Here is a 9,853-nt window from a genome sequence, read left to right on the forward strand (position 1 = left end):
GTTGTAGACAACCTGCAGTAGACATCATTGCAATGGCTCACTAAATCATAATAACTCCATATTTTCTAGCTGACTCTAAGAAATTGATATAACTGCACTTATATTCAAAAAATAATGATATTAAAAAAATGTTTTTAATCCTTATCTAGAGTCATCTTCTGAGTGTCTTCTCCTGTTATATTTATATACACAGAGGAAGATTTTTCAGAACAGAGGTGACTTCTTAAAGGACAGCTGACTTCTTAAAACAACAAAAAGAGTTTGGCTTTTGCACAAACTATATCAGCCTCAAGTTTATCAAGCAGAGTTGGCCTCGGGTTTAAAAGGCAGCCACTTAAAAAGTGCCACCAGCCGCTGCAGGCTTTCATTTTCAAGACATTTATGCCCCTTTCAAAGAGAACCTCCAGTTCTTTTCTAAAATGCACAAAATTAAGTAAATTAAGTAAATTAGAAGCAAAACATGGTCCTTTTCTGCATTAAAAACAAACAAACAAACAAACAAAACAAAACAAAACACAAAACAAACACAACCCTATTCCTTAAAAAATGAGAAATATGGGTATTGTGCAATCAAAGTCCACAACAACCTCCAAAGCACCAAATATTCTGCCTCATGTGCCAGAGTCATCTAATATGTACTTTCAGCTACACATTAAAACATTATTATATTCAGTATTTTAAAATGTTGAAACATTTATTTTGCTCTCAGAAAATTAAGAGTTAGAAAGAATTTTAATTTCATAAAACAGGAGGCTTTTACTTACCTATTTGTAAGTTACTTGCTGAAAGATAAAGCTTTTTTTTTTTTTTTTTCGTACAAGATGTCTTTTTCTCAAATAGTGCTTGTACTTATTGATTTTTTATTTTACAGTTCCTTATGATTGCTGACTGCTGACATAGGTTTATATAAGTGATATATAAAAAAAAATAAAAATAAAAGAAAAAAGAAAATAGTTTTTTTTTTTTTCTGAAAAAGAAAAAAAAGTAGTTTATGATCTTTGCAAAGAGATAAGGATTCATAATTCAAGACCTCCTAAATTTGATGGTGTCAGCTCAGGTCTCCTTTGTACTCTTGGTTCAGTCCTTGAAAATATATTCCAGGAAAGTCTGTTTAGTAGTCAAGCAAACCAAAGGTATAATGAAGAGAGCTAAACAAATAATTCACACTGAATAATTTACTCAAACCTCATTTGGAGTTCTGTAGTGTCAATGAGCAGATTTTTTGAATTTTATTTATTCATAAATACTCAATATATGTTATTTTTAACTGTACACATCAAAGTTTTACTGTGTCTGATTTTCCACAACACAAAATTAGTCATAGAGCTAAAGTAGTTTATTGCATAAAATCTTTTGTTTTTCCTCTGATTCTTCAATATAAAAAAACAAAAACAAAACAAAAAAACCCACTTGTATTAAAAACAGATTCAAAAATAAGGGAGGGGGGGAGGGGTGGATTTTTTCTCAAACTTTTTTTTTCTAATTTTTTCTCAAATTAAAAATTAATGCAACATTAAGGAGCTTCAGGAAAGAAATATTTCCTCTTCAGACAACGATGCACTTAACTGCACAATTAATCACTGAACTGGTACAAGGTTTAAATTTTGTACTTTCTTAATATACCTCACATCATGCCAATGCTTTCTTTAGAAAGTAAATTTACATTTGTATTTGATTAATTTAAATGTCTTTGTGCCAGTGTTGTGAGAACAACACTGAACAAGAACGTTGAACAACAAGGAACAACAGACAAAGTCTTCTAATATATGAAGCAGCTACTATTCTATTCTTAAAGCAAACTAAAATATAAGCATCTTTTTATTACTTCCATTGGTGTAAAGTTTTGACTAGCAGCTCTGTTGTGATGCATGGTTGGTTGTGTAGTGTACAATGATCAGTTTAAATGTATTATTTGCTTGTGTAGCATCTATAGTCAGACCAAGTTTAGACAAAAATTATCTTACTGCTGAATCCAGCAATATCCACTGTAGACAATGGGCAGCTCATTTCCTAGACATAACTGATTTTCTCTTAAGTTTTCCAACATTTAGATATATCTACACAGTTGTCAAAAACAATGTTTCACCTTGCATGAATAGTGGAGCAAAAAGACCTGCCCATGTTCCCAGCTGGATTTTGAGCCTTCACTCAGCTCTCCACCTATTATTGCAGTTGGTAAATTATTATTGCTGTTGGTAAATAGACAAAAGCTATTCTGGTTATGCTAGTAAATGAGCTCTACTTACCTATTTAACTGCTGCATACAAAAATATATGCAGGATTAATCTCTTGGCTTTCTTATACCAGAAGTACTAAACTGAATTTTATGGCATTTAGATATGGTTCTAAAATAGTAATTATTGAGCAGCATCACTTCTTTCTCCTACAGAAAATTTTACCGATTGTTTAAAGAGGCAACACTTTATTAAAATTGATGGATCTTTTCTATAAGTGTCAAACTGATATCCTTTGACAAGATATGGAACTATGAATTTAACATTCATTATTTAACATTCGTTGTCAGAAATTCTAGAGTTAAGGCCAAAATTTGCTTATCATTCAAGCAACGCTCCCACTACCTCACCCCCATTCTAATTACTAAATTAAACAATTATTTTTTTCTAGAAAATTATGAAGTGAAAATATGAGCAAATCAGGCAGTACCAACATATATACATGAAGACATTGAAAATATTTGAAAGTAGAGAATATTTTCAAATGACTATACTGTTAACTTTACATGGTGAAAATAACATGGATGGTAGCATTCAGCAGTACAAAATACTGAAATTTATTCAATACAGAAAACAAAAAAATAATGTTTCTGTAGTTCTGGCTAAGGCTTTAGAATCTTACCAGGATGTTCTAAATGATGTAGGAATAAAAACTACCAGCCATCTGGAGTAGAAGCGATACAGAAAAAATATTTCCAGTCACATGTGATTGTATTTAGATTACTGTCTTTAGCCTTTTTATCCTCAGAAAACTTTATTTTTGTTTATTCAAACAAAATAACTAATACAATAAAAAAAAAAAAAAAAAGAGTGGAAAAAGACCCACACATAACATCCTTATTAGGGCTTTGCACAGTACTATGTTCATTTTACTTTTTTTTTTTTTTCTTTTTTATACCTTTTTTAAAATTACATGTATTTTAGCTAGTGTAGAGTTATTGGACTCGTTATTGATCCAATAAATAAATAAATACATTAGATGAATTCCTGGCATTGAGATTAAAAGTAGTTTCCTCTTTGAAGGCCAGATTGGATTCTATTCTGAAAATGTACCTCATGATATTTCACCATAATGGTATTCATCTTAAGAAGAAAATCCTGTTGAAGCCTAGTCTTATATAAAAGTATAGGACTAATAATTGTGTAAACTGGGACCCATTTCCTTTTCTGCCACAGATTTTCTGTGCAATCACTTGTATCCATTCAGGCCCAATCTGATTAAATGAGAGAGGGAAAACTTCCCAGGGGACTTGACCAGCATATCTTTTACTGGCACATATAAAATGAGGAAAAATTGTTGACAGAGAGGTAAGTTGTAAACATTCATTTTAAATTGTTAAAGGATTCTTAAGATACAAAATATTATGGGGGTGATTTAAATAATTAATATGCAATATTTTTCCCCAATCATATTATGGATAAGATGTCCTTTCAGATATTCATAAAGAGCTTGTAAATCCAGATGACAAGACAAGCAGTTGAATTTGTGATAAAAGTTGAAAACATTGGTGTTCTATAATCCTGTTCTCTAATACAAGAAAAATACATAAAGCTTGTTAAACCTGTAGGGATTGCATATTCCCTGTCTTTGCTAGAGAAACAGGAACTTGAAAAATGAAAAATAACTTGAAAAACTCATGGACTAGTTTCTAAGAAGAGATGCATATATATATATATATGCATCTTATATATATCTTATATATATATATATATATGCATCTTATATATATATATAAATCAGGGGAAATGATATCCATTTTATAAAAGAAAAAATCAGTATACATTTTACTAAGAAATATTTTCTACCTGCTATCTATTTAGTATACATTCTCTGAAAATGCACAGTTGCAATTATCGAAGTTGTCATGGACCTAGCAGGCCCATCTTTTCCCCAGAGAAGTAGTTATTTGGCTTATCTACCAAGGTACATCATGACCATAAGAGATTGTACAAAAACCGCACATTTCTTCTCAGTTCACACTCATCTTTTAAAACTTAGCTAGCCAGAAATAGATTTGACATCCTCAAACTTATATAAGGTTCATCAATCAAATAAGCTTTACCCAAACAATATATTTATTTTTAATGTATATTACCTTTAAAGTGACACAGGAAGATATTGTAATGAGATTTGAAAACCTCTTTAATATTCAAACTATGAAGTTGTCATAAAATGGGTCACAGTCTCATGGAAAGTTTTTTCAGCCCTTTCATTTTTGCTTCAAGTATGTTTGGTGCCAATTTTTTCAATTCTGCAGGCTTTTAAAAGTATTTCCACTGACCTAACTTTGGGTTGGGAAATGAGGCAGTCACTCTGGAGCTACATATTCCTAACTGTATATATAAATACATACATATATATATATTTCTGTTAAATAAAGCTGACAGCTCTCCAGGCAAAGCAATTCAAGGCTGATTTCTTCAATACAGTACAGTAATTCCTCATAAGGGTTTCCTAAGGCTTACAGTATATTCATGCATCCAGGGAAAGATTGGTAGTGGTGTTTTCACCCTGACGGGCAGCTGAACTCCACCACAACTGCTTTCTCACTCACCATCCTTGAAGGAAGAGGGGTAGAAAATATGATGGAAAAGACCATGATAATCATGGATTAAGAAGACTCAAAGTAAGGAAAGTAATATAATTTGTTACCTATCACTAACAGACTAGAGCAGTGAGAAATTAAAAGCAAACTAAAAACTCCTTCCCTCCAACCACCCTCTTCTATGCCCTCCCCCCAGGCAGCACAGGGAAACAGGGAATGGGGGCTGCAGTCAGTCTCTGACACTTCACCTCTGCAGCTCCTTCACAGTCACTCTCTGCCCCTGCTCCATGTGGGATCCCTCCCACGGGATGCCGTCCTTCCTGAACTGATCCTACATGGGCTACCAACAGACAGCAGCCCTTCAAAAACTGCTCCCACATGACTCCATACCATGGGGTCCATCCATCAGGAGCAAACTGCTCCAGCACAGGTCCCCCACAGGTGGCAGCTCCCCTCAGATCCCCTGCTCCTGCGTGGGCTACTCTCCATGGTCTGCAGATCTGGCCTGGGGACTGCTCCTGCGGGGGCTCTCCATGGACCGCAGACTCCTCCAGGCCACATACACCTGCTCCACTGGGGGCTCCTCCATGGGCTGCAGCATGGAGATCTGCTCCATGTGGGACCCATGGGCTGCAGGGGGACAGTCTGCTCCACCAGGGGCCTCTCCGCAGGCAGCAGGAGAATGTCTGCTGCATACCTGGAGCACTTCCTGCCCTCCTTCTGCACTGACCTTTGAGTCAGCAGGGCTGATTCTCACCCCCTCTCTCCCAGCTGCTGTTGTGCAGCTATTTTATCCCTTTCTTCAATCTGCTTTCCCAGCAGAGGCCCAACCAGCATTACTCACTGGCTCAGCACTGGCCAGTGGCGGCTCCCTTTTGGAGCTGGCTGGAGCTGACTCTGATCTGACCTGGGGCATCTGCTGGGCTCTGCTCAAAGAGGCCACCCCTCTAACGTCCTTGCTACAAAACCCCTGCCATGTAAACCCAATACACTGGTCAAAATGAAATATTGTTTTAAGCTGAAAACAAACAAGAGTTTCCTAAAATTTGGTTGCCAAAATGTGCTCCATGGAAACACACTGCAATGCTTCATAAAATTTACCCAAACAATTGAGGTGCACACTACAACAATTACACTATGCATAGGAAAAACAGAACAAACAAATAAAACAACAACAACAAACAACTCCATACCAATGAAATAACTGAGAATTAGTTCTCTGTTTTTTTGTGGATCTATCCTCTATTCTGCTGTGTTGCTTTCATGCCAGTGTAACTGCAGTGTAGTCAATGGATCCTAGTAAAATGGATAGTGTGGAAAATCTGGTGTTTTCAAAGACCTTTACAACTTGATGTCGGTTGAAGCTTCATCATTGCCTGAACCTGCAGCCATCAAAGCCAGTTCAGTCAGGTTTTCAGTTCCCAGAAATGATGGAGAAAAAGGTGTCTGACCTGGTACTGGGGAGCTGCTTTTGATAGTTGCCATTCCTGATGATGGACATAATAATGAGACAAAAGAATAAAGCTTCCCACTCTGATTGAAACATTTGGGGTGCTTGTCTCAACAGAGTCCTTTAACAGAGACCTAACTCTCAAAGACTCAGATATGGCAGGAAATGATTGTGCTTAAGCATTCAAGCAGGAATTTTTTGTAATTCTTTACAGAATACACAAAAAAAAAAAAAAAAAAAGGAATGTGAAGGAATTCATTTACAGTAGTATGCATGTTGCTTTCTCCATCACAAACATTTGTTTTTATCGTTTTGTTTTCAGACAGCAGAGGAAAGCCCAGCTGGGAGATAGGCAGGGAGTCAAACAGAGGAAAAGGGATCCCTGGAGGGTTAGTGATGTTCAAGCAGATGGGGGAGGAGGGAAGAGAGAGCAGGAGCAGATGGGAGGGGGAAAGAGACCAGAGAAAGAGCAGATGTGGGGGTGGGAGGGGGCTAATTTTGTTTAAAGACAAAGGAGGACAAATATGAATTAAATTTATAATTTACATTTAGAAGCTTCTTTTTCCCAGAAACACACTTTTTGTGTCTTACACTAGAGGAAAGTTTGAATAGCCCACAAAGCATAAATGAGAGAGCAAAATAGCATCAATGTCACTTGTCCAATGTCAGTTGTCCAACATTTGAAAGTGGAGTGTTCTGTAAGTTTCCCCAGCATGAGGTTTTGTCTCTAAAATATTGGAAACTGAATGTTTCCATCTATATGGTATTCAGCTGCTGAAGGGAAGACAGGCATTAGCAAAACAATGAAAGGGAGACTTACATATGTGGACAACAAATGGATCTTTGAATTTACAGAATTAAAGAGGAGATATTATGAAAGTTGAGTTACTGAGCTACACAGTTGAGTTAGTGAGCTACACAAAGGTCTCCCCTAAATAAATAATAAAAAGATACAACCCATGTTCACTTGCAGAACATTTTCATTTCCTATGAAGCCCTCTTCTATTTTCTGTCTAGTTCTATATTTTAAAGTTGCATTTCATTGCTGTGCTTCCTGGCAGGGTGTATAGGTTTTGAGCGAAGTCTGACTGAGAAAGCTGCAGCTGAAAGTTAATTAGTGTGTTGGCAAGCTGTCAGCTAGACTTTTGTCTGTTTGCTTTTCATACAGAAATGAATGAGAGTGGATTCCAGAGGTGTCTGAGTACAATTAAGTATCTCACTCTCTAAAATAAATATTTTATATTACTGCATGCTTTTAGGAATCAGCCGGAATGTATCCGCTGATAGTATTCTCCACTGATATCCTTAAATGTAAATAAATGTAAAAGGTAAAAAAGGCATAGTGTAATTGTATCTGTTTGGTGGAGCATAGAGAGCCAGATTCTGGTTTTGGTTAAAGCAGAGAATAATTCTGTTTAATACCTCCTCCAGATTTGTAGAGAAATAACAGAGATCAGATTCTGTCCCAGAGTAATTGAGCCTAATTTAGTTGCTAGTTATACCGCATCAGTGTCTGTGTAAGTTGTTAAAAGAAGATATTCCAACTCTGTGTTGGAATACTGATAGAAATCTTGGAGTGTGAAGCAGTCTACAGCTAGTAATAAACCTTCACACATAGTAATGACTAGGCATGTGACAAAAGGATGGCTAGATTTCAGAAATAAACAGAGAAGCCTGGGTGCATAAGGGAAAAAAGAGAAAGATAAAACAGCACTAGAGAAAGGCAAGCTTGAATTAGGCTGAATGCCTCTTCCATGTAGGCCCTGTGTTTAGCTGGGACACATCTAACTCAGAAGAAGCACCAGTTTCACCATTTACACAACAGGAAATGCTCCAGATACTTCAGTTGTTATGAGAGGTAGTCACATGATGCTTCTCCACCCAATAAAAGTCAGCACACTTATACCTCTGTGGAGTAGGAAATGGCTGTGAAAAGCAAAGGTTTCTCTTCAGATGAAATCCCTGCCTTGTGTTGTTTGTCTGGAAACCAAGCTCCCCAAATCTTGTGTGTCCAACAACATCTGAGGCCCTAAAAACGTATGCCTTCCTACCACTGCACCAAGAAGATATGCTGGCCTCCACAAAGCAGGCTGAGTATCTCTGTGAGTAGAATTAGAGTGTTTCTAACTACTGTTACTGCTCCTGAAGGAGCAACCACAGATGATACAGCTGAGAAAACCTTGCTCCAGACCGGAGTAGTATCTGGAGATACCACGGGATACATATCCCGACAAACCTGAGTATCTGTTACACAGACAAAATTCTATTGCATATGGTTCTGGTGCTGTGGGCCACACAAATTATAGGATCCCAAAACAGGAATTTCGAAGTTCCTTAAAATGACCCATAGTGAATATTTGTTGTTTTACTCTTTTGAATATTATGAACTTATTTTCTGTGATAAAGTTGGCAAACTTTCTGAAACCACACAGCAAAGAAAATCCCTGAAACCTCTAGGCACAAGGAGCTCCTGCACTCTGGGGTGCATTTGTCCTGTTTTACTGTTTGCTTAGCTGTTTTGTGGATTAGCACAGATATTGGGCTTGATGCTCTTTCCTTTCTAATCCCTTTCCTGCTTTGTTTTGAAGCTTCCTGGACTGTCTCTTATTTTTACCTGAAGAAGGAAGTCTCCCTTGCGCCCTCATCAGTGCACACGTGTGAAGTATAGTGTATTATTTTATATATATATATATTTTTTATAAAAGATATAAACTATTTGGAATAAAAATGGTTCCCAAGAGTTCAAATATAACCCACAAGGATTCATATTCATCCCTAACCCACTAATCCTGCAGTTTTGATGGTTTAAAAGCCTACTACTTTAGAACTCTCTATGTCTGTATCCCCAGCTGGTCCTTAATTGTTTCTCCTCTATATTGATGCGTTCTCCAGATCATGTGTTGGTATACAATGTCTTTATCACAAATTTATCAAAATTTGATTTAAATCTGTCTGGCTCCAACTCTCAGAATCCATCAACATAAAGCAGAGCATTTATTTCCTGTCCATCACGCAATCCTGCTGAAACAGTCATGACTTCCAAGCTCCAAAACACATCAGCACATAAATTAGTAAGTGCAATTTATGAGAACAGATTCATAACAAGTACATTTCTAATAGCATTGTATTAAACAGGAATGTTTAAGTCAGGGCAGCTTGTCCCTCCAGATTGTCAGTTATTTTCAATCACAGCAAGAAGAAGTGAAGGCAATTTCAGTAAATATGCAAATTTCTTTTTTGAACCTTTTGTTTAACAAATGTTGCCAAATTGATGCCAACTGAAAACTGGTTCAGGTCTGCCACCTTGCCTCAGCTGACCTCAAACCATAAGCTTCTAAGAGCACTGAAATAGAGATACTGTTGTTAACGTTTCTGAGCTTTTGAGAGGGTCCTGAGGAGACCTCTGTTATCTTTTATAAACACTGGAAAGATCTAATCCAAGTGCCACAAGAGAGGCAGGTTATCTTCATTACTAGGATGAAGGATCAAAGACATAACAGGATCCTGTACGATTAATACTGCTCAAAATAATAGTTACCGCTATTTTTTTGGTATAAGCACCCTGATGGAACACATTTCACCAAAAGTTTAAAGCCCATTAATCTAGTGAAGAGAGGGAAATC

This window comes from Anas platyrhynchos, chromosome 8, assembly GCF_047663525.1.
Source record: "Anas platyrhynchos isolate ZD024472 breed Pekin duck chromosome 8, IASCAAS_PekinDuck_T2T, whole genome shotgun sequence".
NCBI lineage: Eukaryota > Metazoa > Chordata > Aves > Anseriformes > Anatidae > Anas > Anas platyrhynchos.